General features: G+C 40.2%; 1 protein-coding gene across 2 annotated transcripts in view; it reads left to right on the top strand.

The window, feature by feature from the left end:
- Positions 1-20860, top strand: part of Sema6d (semaphorin 6D) — a 569391-nt gene that overhangs the window by 200034 nt on the left and 348497 nt on the right. For both annotated transcript variants that reach the window (XM_035446964.1, XM_035446965.1), the window contains exon 3: positions 6681-6761. The gene's annotated coding sequence lies outside the window, so the exon portion shown is untranslated. The remainder of the gene's footprint in view (positions 1-6680; positions 6762-20860) is intronic.

Genomic DNA, 20860 nt, shown 5'->3' with positions numbered 1-20860 from the left:
GGATGGTGAGCTTGTCCAGGCTCCCTAGCTTCTGTACTAACTTGACCTATAACTGTGCAAATCTGTTGTTGTACAGCATCTATTTATAAAGGTTCCCTGAGGAGATGTGTAAAAAGCACAATCACTACACATTCCCAGCCTACATGCATCCTGGATTGGCAACAGCAAGGAAATAGCATGGAGTGTGAATGGGAGCTCATGTCTGTTCAAACTAATTCACCTCATTAAAAAAATGGTCAGTATCTACCTTGTGGGGAGAAACACAAATTAGTAGGAAATATTATCTTTAAAGTATTCAAAATTATGCATCAGTAAGATGCATAAACTAACAACTTGTGACAAAGTGTGATGAATTTGGTTATGCAGGTAAGTATGGCACACTGATGGTTCAAGGAAGAGTGAGGAGTTGAGTATGTCTTGGACAACATACACAAATTCATCTTACATGGGTGGGGGATGGTGGAAGAGAGGAGAGAAGATCCTTATACATACATATTCCCACAGTTCAAAGCCCAGAGGAAGGCTCAAGGTATGAGAAGAAATCCACTAAATAGGAAGGCCACCTAGGAAGGATGCTGTAGCAAATTCAGACTTAGAAATTTAGGGCCTTAATTAGAATTGTGAAAACAAAAACCATATTTTTACCATTTCCCAGAAGTGGCTCGAAGCTTCTGTCTAGTTACTGTTCCATTGTTGTGAAGAGACACCATGACCAAGGCAGCTTATGAAAGAAAGCACTTAACTTGGAGCTTGCTTAAAGTTTCAGATGGTTATTCCACGATAATCATGGTGGGAAACATGACAGCCGGCAGGAAGGTATGGTGCTGGGGCTAGAACTGAGAGCTCATGTCTTATGTTTACTGTGGAGGAGGAAAGAGAGGGAGCCTGGGCCTGTTGTGGGCTTTTGAGAGCACCAGCAGGATCACACCTCGTCCAACAAGGCCATGCCTTCTAATCCTTCCTAAATAGTTCAACCAACTAGGAACCCAACATTCAAGTATATAAGCCTATGGGGTCCATTCTGATTCAAGCCCCCTTGCTCCCTTTGTGCTCCATAACTCTTGAGAAAGGAAATACACTTCTGCCAATAACACTGACAGTTCACAAAAGAAGCAATTCTTTCGGAGGATGTGAACGATATCTGCCAGATGACACGACACGGGTAAAAAACCCTATCCAGTGTGAGTGATCCTATTCAGAATGGGCGAGGGATTGAAGGTGGAATGCAAATTTTAACATTGTGCTTCCTGAGCATCTTTAATGATCTAGACAGCCACAAGCAGCTTGTTGTTCGAGACAGGTTTGTTGGGAATGTATGCATGTTCCTCTTCCCCAAGAAGGACCTAAAAAGCAGTTAGATCCTGAGCTTTTTCCAACTTTGGTTATGACATGTGACCACTCCAAATTTCAATCCACGACAGTCTGATCAGAAATCTGAGATCCTTTATTGAACACGGTGACCTAGGGGAACTCCAGAGGCGTATCGTTAAAATAGTAGAAATGAAATTGCTGGAAATGATGATTTGGATAAAGATGGCAAACCAATACTCTGATCTGCTACCTTCTAGGGAGGCTTCCCCGTTATCATAAAGGAATGATGAAGTCCCTCAGTTACTTTTCCAAAATTTTATGAAAAGTAAATGAGTGAATCGTGTGTTCTCTCTTTCAATGCCATGTTCTCTCTTTTCAATGCCAGAGTAAGACAGGCACTGTGCTCCATGTTCTGTATGAAAGGTATTTTTATGGACACTGCTCTTACTCTCTAGAAATTTGTATTTCATGTGAGTTAAAAAGTGAAACAAAGTTCCAAGGAAAGGTGTTAAGTGGTCAGGTAGACATACACACAAAGCATCACAAGAAGGTCTTAGCCCTACTTGGAAAAGCAGCAGCTGTTTGGTCAAGGGTGTGTGGAAAACCTGCCTATGTGTGTGTGTGTGGGGGTGGTGGTCTAGGAAAAGACAAGACCAAAAACATGATGAAAACAAAGTGCTCTGGAGGTGAAGGAGCCCCTGTGACTAGGACCAAAAGGGACAGAATGGTTGTGAAAAGCTGGACAGCTTTCTAAGAGGCAGGTATTGCATCTCACATTGTTAGGAGGAGGAAGGCCAGCCACCTCAGGGAAGGATGGAGAAGTGCCATGAGCTTGGTGTCACCAAAGCAAAAAATTGAGACTCAGTTGTAAAGGATTTGACTGGAGGATCATTGTCAAGGGGACATAGTCAGAGCATGTTACAGAGCACTACCTTGGGAGAGCCAGGACCACATCTTCAGTTACCTGGACATCCACAGACCACATATACATCCCCTATTCTACTACCTTTAAGGTTTAAGTAATTTTAGAGGTCATGTGTGTAAAGTAGTGGCTATATTTTGGCCCAGTACTCACTAGCATGGAGAGTCCGGAGTTGGGCTGTATACATACCTACCTACTTGTAAAGTGAGTCAATGCCTAGAGTCTTCTTTATAGTAACACAATTAATCCTTGACACCAGACAGTTCTTGCCTCCTTGGTGTTTGATTTTGTTGCCTGAGCTTGCTCTCCTTTTGACTAGAGTAATCCCCGCATCTAACTGGAGGCCTCCTGCAAACTGCTACCCTGCTAGCATTTCATTGTCGGTTTTTTGGCCCCATTCCATGGTTCTCTCAATCATTCTTTAGAGCAAAGGATATCATCTAGAGGGGTCTGCCACTTGCATAAATGAGTTATGAGTCCTCACAGTTTCAAGTGGATTACCAAACGCCTTCCAAGCAGAAGGAGCATCTGCTAGCTCCAAAGTGTGAAGAGGACATTATGCATATGTATGCAGAGACGCATGCCCTGCAGCAGCGGACTCAGAAGTGCGGCTCACTCACAGCCTGTGCAAGGGGCCCCGAGAGCTGCTCTTTGAAAAGAAAGTACTTTGACATTCCTTCCTTCCTCTCTTCTCTTTACAGTCCTTAATTTCCTGTCTCGTGACTTATGGAGAGAATTAGAGAAAGGTTGGAGTGACTGCACATGTTACGGACATGTTGCACACAACATTTCATATCTGTAGGCAAAGGAACCTCATCAACTGTTAGAGAAACCGAGGCAAGAAAACAGCCTATATGTAAATAAGGATGGCAACAAAATCAGGCAGCCATATCACTGTGGGGTCTGTGCTATCCTGATGATGGATGTGGTTGGGGTGTATATATGTTATTTTCACGAATTACATTTAAATATCATTTAGCCCTAGAACTAGGGAAATCTTGGCATTTGTAAGCACATGGATGAACTTTGATATGTGTCAAGTGAAACGAGTCCAAAATGGTAAAATATTGCATGATTGCACTTATATGAGCAATCTAAATATTTCAAACAGCAACAGAGAGCAGAATGGTGAATATTGGGTCTGGAAGATGGAAGAAAGGGCAATATTAACCGGTGGGGGGGGATGGGAGGAGAAATTATGGAAACCTTACATACAACATGGGCAAAGTAGCTAATAATTGTGTATGATATGCTTGGTATTTGCTGAGAAAAGATCTCAAATTCCCCAGTGCATACAGAAGGTAATTCTCTGTGAAGAGAGGTATGTATTCATTTTCATCTCTCTGCTAACTGTTCACTATGTACCATTGCCTCTCCATACCCATGGGTTCTAAGATCAACCAACCAATTACTTTTTACAAAGTAAAAACCAAAAAAAAACTTGTTTTTACTCCCTAAACATTACATAAGAATGAATGTTTATACAATACTCAGATGGTTTTATATATTACAAGTAACCTATACATGGCTTATAATATACAGGAGGTTATATACATATAGGTTATGCTCAAATCTAAGGGACCTGTGATCCACAGGGTTAGGGATCTGTAGGTACTGCTAGAATCAATCCACAGTAGACACTGAGGAACTAATTCCTATCTGTATCAGGGAGCATGAGCCTGTCCCTTGAGGAGTCTGTGCCCCTCATTCCCTCACAGCATATACCCCCAGATTCCCATAAGGCAATACTCTACAGGAAAGCAAGGGCTCTCTGTTGTACTTGCCAAGAGTTGAACTTTAGACAACTAAATGAGGATCTGTGATGAATTAAAATATTAATGTCTGAGTCCAGGGAAGGATCCAGAAGATATCGTAACAATATTTTGATAATAGAAATGTCCTTGGAACACATCTGAAGGTACCCCAGAGCATTTTCATAAACACAGAGTATATTTTAAGCTTGCATATAGCTTCTCCTCATGTGGTGTACAGCTGTGAGTGTGGGAGCACTATCCTCCTGGGACCTGGGCATATGTTCTCTCCCTGAGAAAATCTGAGAGAGAACCCCAAAGGACACACTATAGTCCTCTCTCAGCCAAGGAAGGAAAATCTTGCCAGGAACACTCCTTGGTCAGTGAGCAAGTGTGTACTGGGAATAGAGCTGTGAAATTGTGGGTTAGAATGAAGCATGCATTGACATATGAGTTGAAATTCTGGGTTCGACTATTGATCTTAAAATAATTACAGTGTCATAGATTTCTGGACTTCATTTCCTTCCCCATAACCTTAGCCAAAAGCACATGTCAAGGTACAGATACTTTCCAGTTCCACCCCCATTTTCTCAGCATTTTCTAGGATGCTGGAGCTGAAAAATACTCAAAATTTCCTAGATTAGTGTTCTGATTTCATAGAAGGGGGAATGGGGTGCCGATGTAAAGTGATATCATTTGTCTAAGGCTGTAAAATCAGAAGCAGAAACAAGATTGCAGCCAGTTCCCTGCGGTCATCAGTCAAAGGATGCTAGCTCTTTATGGAGAAGAGTCCACTTAAAAGTCTGATGAGAAGTTGAGTCTTCAGGTGTGGCTGATAAGATGGGAGGCAAATGTGTCATACAAATAAACACACGGCCTACACGAACTCTCTAAGGAGAAGATTCAAACCCCTTATGCAAAGTGTTGTTACTCAATGATTTGGGCCAAATAATGACAGTATGTTTATGTGGTAGAGTATGTGTGTCTGGCTTCCTGGGTTTAATAATATCATTTATTCAAAATATAATGGCAACAAGTGTGAGGTGATCACCACCATCTACACAAATCTCACCTATTTGTTGATGGTTTCTGATTCTTAAAAGCCAGGTGCCTTTTTAAAAATACCACAGCTGTTGCCCTCTAACAAACACAACAAGGCACCAGCTAACACATATCTCAACTGGCCTCTACTACTGAGTCTTGAGTTGGCTCTTCGGGTGAGGTGCAATATGATGGCCTGATATTGGAACCATCCCAGATTCCTGATTAAGAATCTTTCGGAAGGAAAGTTTCAAAAGTCTATATTTTTTACCAACTCTTCCAAGCTCACCAGTGAAAACTACCATCCTTTATAATGGCCCAATCTTTTGTCCTAAAAAAAATAAAATATCAAATATATTGTTCACAAAAAAATCAGCAGATGTTAGAGATAAAGCTGTCTTTTCTTACCATCAGAAAGCTAGCATGCAGTGATATACGTCCATAACACAGTCTGTAACTGGTGAGCTACATGTTACATGTTCTAACTTTAAAACATCTTGGGAGTTTATGTATGTATGTATGTATGTATGTATGTATGTATGTATGTATGTATTTGCATATGCCATCTGTGTCAAATAAGGGGACAGGTATTTGTCACCTCAGAAAAAAACAACTAGATAACTCTGATGCATAAGAATCTAGTCCCGTGTACCTTCCAACCAGGTAATGACTTGAAACTTCGGAATGGAACTGGGAGATCCCAGAGTCTCTCAATGAATGATGTGGGGGGGGGAGGGCATGGGATAGGTCTTTGTGGAATGTCATTCTCTATTGTTATCGTATTATTTCTGAAACAAGGTCTCCTTGCTGGATCTAGTCCTAGTCCTCAAAGATTGGCTAAGATTGGTAAGTCTGTCTCTGTCCCTTTCTCCAGCATCATGTTGTAGACATGTATCATGCATAGCCTTTCTGTGGGATCTGGGGAACAAACACATGTCTTCATGCTTCTATGGAAGGCACCTTACCAATTGAGTCAATTCTCTAGACTTTGAGTCATCCTTTTTTTTTTTCTTTAAATCTAAGGCATCTCTGGCCTTTTAAGTATTTTTCAAGAACTGATTAAACATTAATTTAATTACTTCTCACCATCCTATTTCGAGTTTTGCACTTTCAGGTTTGCCCATAGATTCATCTTCCTTTCATTTTCGTGTGTTCAATTCTGGGTCCACTAGTGTGGTCAAAGAAAGGCAGTCCACCTCAGCCTCTAAAGTTTCATCCCAAGGGAGGAGACAGAACTTGGAGGCTGCTGTTTAGTTTGGCTGCTGAATGTATTTGGAACTTTACACCTCTTATGCACTATTAAGCAAAAGCCTGTTTGTCCTCATTAAAATTAGATTGGCCACCATTTTCTCCATAGAAATTATGCCCCTATTTATTAAAGCTAATTATGCAGTGTGCCATTTTTCTTTTCCGTTTGTATTCATGAGTGCCTGGTCTCAATGGGAACATCTAGGTGAAGATCGATAATCGGTCTCTTATTAGAGCAGGGGGAAGCATCCATTGGTACACTGTATTCAGCTGTGTGTTAGAGGGCTTATTATTAAAGTGGCAGCAGGCATTCACAGCCCATGCTTGCTGGCAGTGCTGGACACAGAGGATTAAATAATCAGCCATCAGGCTCTGTCTCATAAATGTTTTCCTTTGACTTTTGGCAGGATCTCCAACCTGAGCAGATGCCAGTTGACATGGGAACTCTGAAGAGAGCAATTTAAGGATTTTCACATTTGCTCGCAGTGGTAAGATTTAAAGATATAACAGCAAAAGGCAGAAAATGTTACCAAGTTTTGGCTTTTTTGTAGAGAGGCAAAATGAAGTTGTTTAGGTAAATGTGTTTCTGTCTTAACCTTTCCGGCTAATTATCTTAGCAAAACCAAAGAAAACATAAGAGATATCCACAATTAATCCTTAAATATAGAACATAGCATTTTTGGACTCGATAAAAATAGAGAAGCTAAATAGTACCTATATTTCCTTACGCTCTACAATTGGACCAAGAAGGGGACATGGTTTTCACATCTGAAGATGGTGAGTGGTTTCTTCTGAAGTGAGATGGTTACTGTCAGAACACAAAGTCTGTGTTAGTGGGAGAAGAGAGGAAGTGGCTGATTTAAGTTCTGTAGGGGGCACTCAAAGCCTTAGCATGAGCCTTGAGATTGGGTGGTGAGGGAATCAAATCTGTGGTTAATTAAGTGATTACATAACAAAAAGAATGTCTGGCGCTGGTGGTGTGGCCTCCACACTGGACACTTGCTGCCAATAGAGGCACATCTGTGTACCATGACTTCAAAACAAAGTTACAATGTTGAAGATACCAGCAGATGAGTTCAAATCATGTTATTGAAAGATGGTTTTAAAAAATAGAAGCCTTTCACCCCTATGTGTGTATGTTTACATGTATGTGCACGCACATACACATATGCACTCTTAGATCTGATGCCAAGGAACAAATGCTGAAAGCATCAGCAAGTAAATGTTTATGTCTTTCATACCGGGAATCACAGTGTCTGTATACATTCTAATATAAAGTAGGCATTGCACCAGGGAGTAGTCAACCCCCTTCAATACCATCACATCATCCTAGACATTAGTGAACTCATGGGAATTTGAGTTGTTGAAGTTAATAGGTTAAATTTAGAAATAATACCCGTTTCTTATCCACTTCAAGCTGAGACTGATCTCCACAGTGTGATGCTATCCTCAGTACATCCTGTTCTCTGAGGAATACTACCTCACAATAGTTCATGTATTCTTCTGAGTCCATGTGGCCTAGTAGCATGCCCATGATACGTTGGCCAGACAGTGACTTTCTGCCATCTCATTGGGCATTCTTCTATAGCAGATACAGCTTTGTATCAGTGAATTTGATTCATGTTTAGCTTTTAAATATGTTCCTCTCAAATTGCCTGTTACTTTATTCACTTATATTACTATATGAACTTTGGCTTTAGAGTTTGTCTTCTTAAAAACTGCTTGTGAACAACAAAGGAATGATGCTGAATGTGCTGGTGCTAGAAGATGCATTATTTAAACTGATACTAGAACTGGCACTACAATGTCACAAAACATTATCTACTGTTTACATTTATTTATTTATTTATTGTTCATATCTCTCTCTGTGTGTCTCTCTCTCTCTTTCTCTCTCTCTCTGTAGACCTTTCTGAGATAGGGGAGTGAACAACTTACTGGAGTCAGGTTTTTCCTTCCATCATATAGGTTCCAGTGGCAGAATTGGGGGGGGGGAGGATCAGGTTTTGCGGCAAGTGCCTTTACCCCCTGGGTTATCATGCCTGCTTCTGTTATATTGTCTTGTATCTAAACGTCATATTTCATTTAATGACTTAACAGAGCTTCCTAGGAGGTACCACCCAACTCTTGTTTTTTTTCCACTCATGGTTTCCTTATCTAGATGTAGAATCCAAGTAAACACCTAATTGCAGTACCATTAAACTGCAGATACTATTTAACATATTCATGTCCACTTATCTACCATGAAAAGTACCTCCATGGTAAGAGTAAAGTCTATGGTAAAGTTTCCCAGCTTCAGACTGGCTCTTCTCACTGAACAGACATTCACTTGACATAGATGGGCTGTGGATCTGGTTGGTTTCAGTGCGTGATGTCTTTTGTTCACATGTTCTTTATAACAAAGTTTTAATAAAGCACACATATACACAAACAATATCTCAGATACCAGAAGAGGCAGAAGTTAAGCTTGAACAGGCCTTCTAGAATCTGAAAGCACAAGAAAAGGCAGGCAATAGAATGAAGTCGGGTGGGCAGGAGCCAGAGAGCGAGAGTGAGAGCATTGCTAGCCTTAATGAAACCATAAATGTCTGTAAAAATGATCCACCACTGACTTGAGAAGTCACCTGAGCTCTGAGCTCTGTTGTTTTGTTGTTGTTTGGTTGTTTGGTTGGTTTTGGTTTTTTGGTCTTGTTTTGTTTTTAACAAGAAAGAGAGCCTACCAAAGATGCTTCAAATGTTATGCTGAGGATTTGCATGAAGACATGGGGAGGTTTTCCTGGATATAGCTTAGAGCTTCTGCCTTTCTAGAGAACCTCTTCCTGCTCCCTATCTGTGATATGAGGCCACTGTTGATAAGGCCTGCTTGTTTGAGAAAGGCTGTCTTGATGCTGTGGGCAGGGAGGAGGACCCTGGCCTTGGAATTCTCAGGCCTCCACCCAAATCCTGTAACCTTGTCTGACTTAGTTGAAGAGATACTTTACTTCTTTGTTTCTAAATATTCCTTAAATATTGAGATTTAGATTTTAGTCCATGAAACTATGTGATTGGCTCTAGGCAGCCTGGGTCTGGCAGGCTTTGCCTTTCTCCTCCATTCCATCTGCCTTGCTTAAAACTATTAGATTACATCCCTAAAGCTAGCTACCAAGGTCTGTTCCCTTATTTGGCCACTTCCTCCTCAGGAGGCTGACTACCAAGGTCCAGATACCAAAGTATTGAAGACCAGCAATTAAAAGCCCCCTTTGGCTGACCTAATTAAAAATGCTCAATCAAAATTAAACACCTTATCCTAACACAGTGTTTCCCCCTTTACCTTTATAAACTACCATTTGTTTATGGGCCACATTTGTCTCCTCTCTATCCAGAGGCAGTCCTTTGTCCCTAATGGGACAAACATCCCTTCCCCCTCTCCCTTGTTCCCTTCCCCTTCACCCTCATCCTCTATCTCCAGTCTTTGTCTCTTATTTTCTGCCCTTTGTCCCTCTTGGTAAATAAATTCCCTTTGGTCTTGGGGTATCTTGTGCAGAATTCCAGTCACTGTCTACTATTCATTTTACTCTTTTGAAGAATTACCTGGAGAAAAATAAACAAGTAACATTTTGAGGAGATTAAAATTACTGTGCAGGATTTAGCCCTAGATACCTTGGTCCTCATTATAGACCCTTGGTGAGAGTGGGCTGTAGCAGATTTGCATCTTCTTCAGGCTGGGGTGTGGCTTTTGCACTGAATGAAAACGCTTGGAGTTGCTCTGAGCTCAAACACTCTGGACTTTGTTGAATCATAATAGCAACCAAAGCTAATTGCTATATCAGTCCTTGAATTCTTCGTGAACTGTCCCTGGTGTATAACACACTGAGTGCAGTTTCAGTGTTCTAGAATGACAACTAAGAAGAGAACGTGGGAGATTTTGGGAGAAATGTTTACTGTGCAGTCCCTGTCAGGAAATGGGAAGAAAGGGGTCTCCAGGGTTGAAGTTTGAGGAGAATCAGCATTTCTCAGACTCACTTCTCTCTTAATTCCTTTCAGATGTAGACTATTTTACAAGACCAGTCTTCAACTGTCTTCTTGCTCTCCATCCTCCCCACCCCATCAGTCTCCTTCCTCATCTCCTTCATGGCCCAGAAAGTACTCTGCCTGTTTACATTGGAGGGTATTTTTTTTAAGCTATTGACCCACAGCCCTTTGCTTCCATAAATCCTGCTTCAAGTGTTTGCTCTGTAAGACAAACAACACCCCCACCAAGCCCTGAGTTTACTTTCAGACTCCATTTCATTACAGATGCTGAAGATAATCAATATGAATTGGGGGAGGTGCTGGTGTCAGGTCAAAAAGCACAATTTACCTGAGCACACTATACTGTTTGTATCTACAAAGAATTGTTGATCATATATCCTTAAGCAACAGAGCTACAATTGTTAGAAAATGTACCGAAATGATAAACAGGAAATTTCAATAATTGCACAAGCATGGAATATCTTCTAGACCTTCTCATTCATATACTAATGTCAGAAGCAATCAAGGTTTATGAATAATGGATGAAGTTAAGCACAAGTGGTCCAGATTTTAATTCAGTGTGCTAGAAAAGAACGTTAACATAACAGATATGGGTCAGAGAAATTGGCTGACATAGGAAATACCAACCAGTAATGTAATCCATCCCCATTTGTAGGAATAAAACTTGTACATGTTCCTGGGGTCTCCATTGTGAATATGCTTACCTAAGTATATCACCATCCTCCAGAAAGGATCCATCACTCCTAAAACACACGAAAGCCTCCCTTTCACTTTCATAACTCTTCAAACATACCTACATTTATATGAGTTTCTTCCCAAAAAATCAAATTCCTAATCATCTCTTAAATTCTGGCTCTAGCCCATTCTGCCCATCATGGCACCTACTTTAAACCTACTTTGGGTCACACATCTCTGAAGCTGATCTATAGAAAAGCCAGTGAGTTTATAAGAAGGAAATATGAGGAAATGATGTCCTGAGGTACTGCACCCAGATTTCCATGTGACTGTAATTAACCCAATTAGCCAGAAAAATCAATGCCATGATTATCATCATCATGGTCAATCACACTACTAAGAACTCAGTGAGTCAATTTTCTTGGAATTTGGCTGATCTGATACTATTTATTTATAGTGTTTTCCAACTCAATGAACATTTTTTCTTTGCAATATTGGTTTTTCTCCTATACAAAGTCAAAGTAGAGGAGAGAGATAATTGGGAAGAGGGTGGGAAGCTCCCTGGTACCCTCTAGTACCCTTCTCAAGAGCAGCAGCATGAATGAAAAGAAGCTAGTAAACACACCAGTGGCTCTCTAACAGTCATTTCCATTGACATGTCAAAGAAACTCCAGAACACAGTAAGGTTTTCTCTGCTGGTCACCCACAGTTACACAGTTAATCTGCAACTGATCAGAATGGCTAAGCAAGAACTAGGAAGCCAGAAGTGGGCATGTCTCCAAAGACCCCCTGCTATCACTTGGGTTCTTTTTCTGGTGTGTAATAAAGCCAAAAGTGAATTTCTTCTTCTTCCTCTTCTTCTTCTTCTTCTTCTTCTTCTTCTTCTTCTTCTTATTATTATTATTATTATTATCTGACAAAATGATATAAAAGCAAGGTGACCAATGGGAAATTCTTCAGACTGACAGCCTCTGGTAAATGTCAATCTCTATCTGACTGAAGGATGCTACTGAATTAGGGGAAGTGGGGGGAAAGGCTTTTTAATAATTTCCCTTCAGTCATCTGAAAAATTTCCAGTAAATCTCTAGAGCTATTTCATAAACACAAGACACTGGAAAACATTTTCTATCAGCTTTGTGGTATAATATTTATTTGGAAATGCAATGGGCAAGGCGAGCTGAGAAACACACATTATTTAAGCATATTGTGATATACCTGAAAGCCAACCAGAAAGACTTGCTTGGACCTCTTGTAAGATGGTATGGATTTTTCTTTTAGACTCCACCTGTTTGTGTGTGTATAAGAAAGAGGGAGAGGACAATAGAGACTATATTTAAGAAAGTAATAAGAAGGACATATTAAAATGAAACTTTGAGAGAGGTCCAAAAGGGTAAGATATACCCAATGTGTAATTCTGCTAAGACATAGCAGTAACTTTAGAGTTGTTCACAGGTTTGTTTTGATTTTTAGTGTTATTGTGTTGCTCAGTGAGCTATGTTGCCATATTGTCAGGAAGTTACCAGGGAAACCAACATATTTTTGAAGTCCACTCAAATCCCAATTTTACCAAAAGATGATCCCAGAGTAAAATGATGTTATTCCATGTGAAAGGCATGTTTAACTCTCTGTTTTATCTTCCCACTGTCTTTTATAGATATAGTTTTCATGTCTCCTTCAATAATCAAATGTTTATTGGTCATCAATTAGGCTTTGTAAGGTATTGTTTTATACACTGGGGATACTGAAACTAACCGTGCAGGTAAAGGTCTCTGTCTCCCTGAAGGTTGTCCTGTTGTGAAGAAGATGAATGATAGACAAGATAAGTATGTCTAAAGTATACAGAACATAACCTTGTTCTTTACCAATGTATCAGTTATATTGGTGTGAATAAGTGGGAGGAAGAACAAAGGATGTAAAAGGAGGTGGAGATGTCATGGGACAGGGGTTGACTTTTACACAGATTGGCCTAGTAGGGCCTATCTATATAGATACCTTGATGGGGGAGGTCCTTCTGTGTATATGTTTGTCTTATTGGTTGATAAATAAAGCACTGTTGGCCAGTAGGGAAGCATGTGAGTTGGGACTAGGAGAGAAGGAGAATTCTGGGAAATGTAGGAAAGAGAGTCACCATGTGATCCCAGGAAGAGAGGACACATAAGGCCTGTGTCCTCAGTAACATAAGTCCTTATAAAAATATATAGATTAGTAGTTACAGTTGATAATTAAAACTGAGCTAGCAAATAAGAAATCCTAGTCATTGACCAGTAGCATTGTAACTAATATAAGACTGTGTATTATTTGGGGGCCCTAAAGCAGTGGCAGAACCCAGGCAGCTGGCAGAAAGGGTTATTGTTTCAATACTTCCTAAAAGAGGGAGGAAAGACTTGGAGGGCATGAGGGCCAGGACCAGGCAGATATCCGCAAAGGCTGTAGCAGGCATGGAGAACAGAAAGTACAAAGAGTGTGAGGAAGAAAGCTGAACATATATAAAAGAAAAAGGAGGAGAAGGAGAAAGGGAAGAAGGAGGAGGAGGAAGAGGAAGAAAGATGGACAGGGAAAAAGAAGAAGAAGAAGAAGAAGAAGAAGAAGAAGAAGAAGAAGAAGAAGAAGAAGAAGAAGAAGAAGAAGAAGAAGAAATTTGGGTTAGATCAATGCAAGATAGAAAATTGTCAGAAATGATTTAGTCACCCCACTGGCCAAAGTCCTCACCTTGGGAGTTGGGCTGTCAACAAATGAACTGGAGGAGCAGACACAGATTATTCAGGATTTAGTAGAGTAAGCATGGTTTGCACGGGATGGCAACAGTTGGATATACCATCACGAGGGCTGCATCTGTAGTTTTGATAAGAAAGCAGAGGGCAAGTAAATGTGTAGAGAACCTGACCTTGAAAAAGACAGAAAATGACTTTTCTTCAGAAACAGGGCAGACAAGGGTCAGTGGGCACTTGGGGTAATGAGAATACAACTTCTGTTATGATGATCTGCCACACATCTGACACATTAGGCTTCCCCAGCCCAGGCAAAAAATGGTCACCTCTGTGACTTAATGGAGGTCAAGGTTTCACCTGGAAAGTACAGCTAATTGGTAAAGGAGCTACAATGACATCAGAGTGCTTATGAAAGACTGTCCTGGGAGGATTGTATGGTAGTAACACAGAAATGATAGAGTTTATCATTTAAAGGGCTTAGGCACTTGTGATAAAAGCAAAAGGATTCTTGATTGTAGAATGGAGTTCTTAAAATTGAGATTTTGCAAGACTTCCGTTGTTGATAATGATGAAATGCAAATGTGACTATGAAAGTGAGGGCTCAAAGATGGTCAACAAACACAAAAAGAAGTCTGGAAACCAAGAGGCCAGGACATCATAAGGAATGTACATTGCACATGAAAATGGCCAAGATTTGAAGAGAAATGGCATCGTAGAGAATTCTCATGAGCCAAACTAAAGTTTTCAATGAGTGAGGAAGAGTATACTGGAAAGGATGCCAAGAAACCTATAGTGTAGTGTAGCCTGACCTCATGAGTGTGGCGGCTGGTGCTTTATTGTGGAAGAAGACAAAATGTCTGAGCCCAGTGGTAGCTGACCAAGAGGACATGGAACATGCACTTAGGTTCCTTGTTAAAAGGGGTGCAGGGGAGTTAATGCTTTCTCTTGTGAGGGCTTCAATAGAATCAGTCCCGCATGTAAAACGCAGGTTTCAGCTAGTACAGAGAGGTCAAAGGGAAGTTTCCAGAGGGAGTGAGAGTGAACAGATTTGGTGTTGACTGCTCTGAACTCCATAGGGTTCTTTGAAAGGCTTTTAGATCTAAGGGCAAGATCAGAACCAAGAGTGAATGAAGTCATGATGTGGGGAAGAGAGAAGAGAGGAGGCCTGTGATACCATGGTGACCTACTCACAGAAGTCAATGATAGATGTTCAACCCAAGGCAGATGGGAGTGGTAGGTAAAGGCAAGAGATAAGGGAGTTATGTATTCCACTCAGGAGCAGTGAAATCAAAATTTCTAAGGACATTAGGAATTTTGAGCACTTGCTTGTTGAGGAGACACTATCCTTCTGAGGAGTGGTTTGTCTTGAATACACATATGCTGTCTTGACTTGAGACCAACAGTGGTCTTCTGCTCTGTCATCTCACACTGAGCGAGCTGCCTTTTAGTGCATGCATCATTACAGAGGCCAATGCTTCCTTCTTCATCACAGGCCTCTTTAGCTTCCTGTAGCAGCATAAACACTGCCATGATGGTCATATCTGGCCCATCACAAACACATTCATCTGTGGGACTTATTGCTGCACTTGTGACATTCTCTCCTGACCCCTGTTCCAACTGCATGCCACCAACTCATTTATGAAAACGTATTTTCCTCCCTATTTTCCCCCTACCCATTTCATTCCTTGCCACAGAGTGCATATCTATGCATAGACTGCCTCTTCACTTCTCTCTTGAAGTAGTAATCTAAGCTTATTCTGTGGATCTACTTAGCCTAACTGCTCCAAAGCTTTGATCATCTCTGGTACGGATTCCAACACAAGTGGAGGGTTGAGCTCGGCAGCTTCTGTGAAGGCTCTTCTCTCTGACTGACTGTGCTTGCATACCTGACCTAATAACTGCAGCCTCATCATAAATAATTCTTATGTGTTCTGCACACCATGTGAGACCAAGAAAAAAAAAACAACAACAACATTGTTTTAGAAGATATTGTCATTCTGCATAGGTGTTGGGGACACTACATTCAGCCAGTCAGTTTGTGGGACTGAAATGTGAGTTCAAATTCAAAATATAGTCCCAAGCCTACTGAATATGGAAAGTAAAGCTGTTTCTCTTTTGCCCTTAAGGTAACCACTGAGTTCTGTGAAGCTAAAAAAAGAATCAATATTACCATTAGTGACACTGGCAGTTAGGGTTGGTATGAGTCCTAACATACCTGACTGGCCTCTTGTCTTACAATAAAGAGACACTGCAAGGATCTTGAAGTGTAGTACTTCTAGAGTCATTATGGGAATAAACAAGATGAATAAACTAACAGTTGAATTTACTCACTATGCATGTTCTCCTACATGCCAAGACAGGATTCAATCTTTTACAATTCTGAATGTCCCTTAGTATGGATCCCTCCACCCCAGATATGTCAGAGATTGTGTAGTATAGAGGTAAGAGAGTGGATGTATCATCTAGGTACAGATATTTTAATTCTGACTTTGTTGTCTGTCATCTACACAGCGCTGTGCAAGCTACAGAGTGTTGTGTAACTCTCCATTTCTTATATGGTTACTGCGTTTTACTGCCCTACCATGGGAATGATGAGCCCTTGTAACTGGTAAATATTCAGTAAATGCTATTTAATACTTTTCATCATCTACTCCTTGACTTTTTGCTTCAGTTAATTACATGATTTATACATCTTTTGTTTCTTTCTGGCCACCTTGACTGTTTATATGGTTTTTTATTTAAGTATTTGCTGCCTTAATTTTCTTCAGCATTCAGTGTGCACTGTGTTAGTGCACATTCCTGGCTGGGATGGGGAGGTGGTAGGAGACTTTCTTATATGTGGAGGAGCTGAGTGAAAGGTGGCAGTGATGTGGGTGACAAATGTAAACAAATACTTACGAAATTCATGTGAAAGATGAGATGGTGGGAATCTGTGTAGCTAGTGGCATGAAGTTTTCATAGGTCAAATGTTTACCGATGTCCAGGTACACAAGACTGTGAAAGGACAAAGTAAGCACATAATTTTGTGTGTATTCCAGAATCTGTCAACCATGTCAAATTTAACAAAATGAAATCCTTTTGCTTTCATATCATTATAATCATGTCATTTCTTGCTGTGTGATTTTATTAGTCTGCCTCCCCTAGCACAGAGGCAGAAACAATTTAAGAAAATTAAGAATTGGTATGAAAGAACATGGCTGATGGATAATAAGGCTAAAGGGGACTTTATTTATTTGTTTGTTTGTTCATCTTTGCTTATTTCCTTTGAGGCTGAAAACAAAAAGACAAATAATTTGAAATGAACACTTTCCTCCTTTCTCTGACCCTCTCCCATCCCCCATCCCCTCTCCCTCCTTACATTGTGTATTGCTATTTGTCTCAGCTATTGTTACATTGAAAATCAGAATTAATAATCTCCATCTTTAAGTGATGAAATGTGTGCAATTAAATGGCAAGTGGTGGAGACAACTGAAACAGAAAAGTTGGCAAGTTCAGTTTCCTGACTGGCTCTGTCTTTTTAAAAAACGACTGTGTATTCTGTGTCATTAAGGAAGCAGAGAGAAAAGGGAACACCCACTGCTTGGCTGTGTCTGTGTGGTCATCCTTTCACACTTCATTAGAGGCTTCATCCAACTTCAGTGCTAACACAGTATTGTTTTCCTGGAGCTATAAGAAATTTGAATGAGCATGTGATGAATGTCCATATTAAATCAGGTGCCCCTCCTCCTTTTAATTAAGTTCATTTAAATCTAATTTCATACTTTTACTTGAGTAAACCATCTGACTCCAGCTGTTGGATGCACTTTTTATATTTCTGTTTTCACATAATTGTACCTGTGAAAAGATTTATAGCTTCGAGAGACATTCTGGAACCTTTCAGAACATTTTTGGCATATGTTTCATGGATGGCTGGTAACATGAGCAATTAACATCCCAAAATGTTGTTGTTCTCTCTGGAATACTTTTAATGGCATAAGTTATGTTTATTAGCTTGAACTTTAAACAAATAATCATCTTAAAGGAGACATTATCATCAAAATACCTCAAATGAGATGGAAGACCAATCCTCAAAGGATTTTGGTAGGAATAAGAGGGAAAGATCCCTGGGCTAAAAGGCTTTATAAGCAAAAGATGGGAAGTGGCCTTCTGTAAAAATAAGAGGTGCAAACCTAGTTCATGTGCCTTCTGTTGACTCTCTAAGTCACAGTAATGTGTGTGTAGGCATGCATGAGTTGATGCGGTCATAGGTTGTGTGTGTGTGTGTGTGTGTGTGTGTGTGTGTGTGTGTGTTTGTGTAGTGATTAGAGTTAAATTACATTATGGGTAATGACAGTACAGTGTTTGGGGTTGACTTGCAGTCAGGGTCAAGTTTCTGCAGTGTTTAAGGTTGACTGGAGAGATAAGTAAGGTGTATGAAGTGCTTGGAGCTGGTGCACAGTCATGGTCAATGTGTATGCAGTGCTTCAGATTGACTTGAGTTATGGGCAATGTGTTAGGAGTTCACTCTTGGAGAAGGGCAATATGTTTGGTGTGCCTGAGCTGTGGGTAATGTGTGTAGTATTTGGGGTTGATTCTGAGTTAAAGGTAGTATGTGTGCAGACTTTGGAGTTGATATGAGTCATAGATAATGCACAAACGGGACCTAGGATTGACTCTGGATCATGAGCAATGTAGGTGTAGTGTTTGCAATTTCTCTGAGTCAAGGGTAGTGTGTATACAGTGTTTAGGTTTGACTCTGGGTCAAGGGCACTGTGAGTACACTATTTGGGGTAGACTGTGAGTCCAGAACAATGTGTGTGCAGGCCTTAGGGTTAACCCCAGGTCAACGGAAGTGTGTGAAGTGCTTCTGTGTACTTCCTAAGATGCTGGTGGGCCCTCTTCTACTTAAGGAACATTTCAAATCAAGTTCAGTGACAGGACACTGTGAGGATAGAGAGCATTCTTAGCACAGGCATCAAATGGAGGTGCTTACAGGTGCAGGTATATATTTTGTAATCATTTTATGGCTTGAAAACTTAGAACTCAGACTTTCTCCATTGATAAATTCCTCCTGTCAGGCATTCCTAACCAGAAAAAGAGGGGCTAGTAAATAGCTTTTCTTGTTAGAACTTGGTGAATGCTTACAATTGTTCTCTATCTGCCCCCTTGCTTCCTTAGTCAAAGCATAGCTAATAACATACTTGACAGCCCACCTGGGACCTTGTCTAATGAAATCCCAAATCCTCATCAAAGAAACATATACTGCAATTAGACCTTTCGATGACATCCCAAAGAAAAACAGCAACTACAAATTCACAGAATAAAAGAATCAATTTTTTTCCTCAAGTGAAAAATTGTACTTCGTGTTTTAGATATCTTATAGTCTGTCTTGATGTGTAGGAAATATTCACCATTGCGGTAACAAATTAAACTATGGATTTTTCCTCAGGCTTAAGGGGCCCAGTAAGCAAACCTTAATTTTATTCTTTCACAGTCTTGTTTTTCCAGGACAAATGTGTGTGTGTGTGTGTGTGTGTGTGTGTGTGTGTGTGTGTGTGTGTGTCTGTGTGTCTGTGTGTGTGTGCGCACGTGTGCACACAGGCACGCACTCACAGGGGATGGAAGGTATCTAAAAACTACCAGAGTTTGCTGTTACTTTTTCCAAGGGTCCTTGCTGTGAGCACTAAGTGATGCTAAAATAATGTAAAGACAGCACTAACCTTTGGGACCATGCAAACACTATTGTCCTTAATTAATGAACAACACAATTCTCTGTTTCTACTACACCAAACAGTCCCAAAACATAATTTTATGTGTCAGGGAATTTTTGCAACTCTGAAAATTTCTGAACAAGAAAGCAGTAAAGGGCTAGAGAAGAAACACCTGAGGCAGGAAGTGGCACACAGGATAAACACAATTAGTAAATTAGTTGCTTGCCATATGGTTGACTAGAAAAGTCCGCTCCAAACATCCCATGTATAGAACAGTCAGTGGCCCTTTGCCAATATCTCTCACTTTTGCTGCAAATTAAAAAATAGTACCTACCTTGAATAAGTAAAAATCAAGAATTTGGAATATAAACAAATATACTAAATAGTCCATAAATTTTAAGTGGAAAAAGGAAACTTATTCTGAGAAAGAAAGAAAGAAAGAAAAAAAGAAAGAAAGAAAGAAAGAAAGAAAGGTGAATTCTGTTGCTTCTATAAATCCACAGATCAAGATACAATAGATTTTTAATTAAATAAGGTTTTTATCTCTCATAATAGACCTTGGTCAAATTACAGTATATGCTTTGATGATTTATTGAAACATACATTGAGAATAAGTGTCCAGCCATTGGTTCACTGATTTGTGTTTTGACTGGTTTATTCGTCTATTCTTAATTGACAGTGTGTGACACTGCTCAATGCAGACTGCATGGTACAGCAGAGCTACAGAACCCCAAAGAGAAAATTAGCCCTAGAGCCTACTGGCAGGGGAAACACCTACACACCTCAACAGGAAATGCGGATTCAGTGCTTAGTTAGCATCCCTGTGTGACTAGGAAGCAAATGGACTCAACAGGACCTCCTGTGAAAGAGTTAGTTCTTTGTTGTGGTTTAGCTTCTCATCCCTTCATGGCTCTACTGTGGTTCCAGGTTTCTTCTTAGTCTTCTGGAATTCAGATGGTCCCTGGGCTTGACTAGAAGGGACTTTTCCTTTCAAGATTTCACAGAGTATGAGGACAGTTTAGGTCTGGGGAAGAATTATTTTTCTTCAGTGCTCAATCTGGTCTCTTTTCTACATCTAGTCCAATTAACACCTGATCTTATTTCTGATCCTTCCTTGCTGTAAAATTTTTGTGTTTATTAGGTATTTGCGGATATTTTATAGTTATGGAGGGAGCCTACAAGAGACTTCTTAGATTCACCAACCATATGTGCTAATAAATCCATGTTTCTTCCACTTGTCAGATCTCCTGAAAGCCTCCTTTACATATTTTTTTAAAGATTTCTAGAAAGTATACACTCAAATTTTGTTTTTATTCTTTTGCATCACCAGGGAATGTGACCCCCGAATGCAAGAGTTACAATAATTATTTTGCTCCATTTATGTGATATTGCTATCAAACGTTACCCATTTGATCAGAACCTGCCAGGTTCTTTACACAGAGAAAAACACAGTGTGGTCAGGGCTGATAATCATGGTCCTGCATGAAGGTATTTGGATTAACTGGG

This window comes from Cricetulus griseus, chromosome 6 (assembly GCF_003668045.3).
Source record: "Cricetulus griseus strain 17A/GY chromosome 6, alternate assembly CriGri-PICRH-1.0, whole genome shotgun sequence".
Classification (NCBI taxonomy): Eukaryota; Metazoa; Chordata; class Mammalia; order Rodentia; family Cricetidae; genus Cricetulus; species Cricetulus griseus.
Note: the sequence above shows the minus strand (reverse complement) of the source record. Positions and strands in the feature narration are given on the sequence as shown.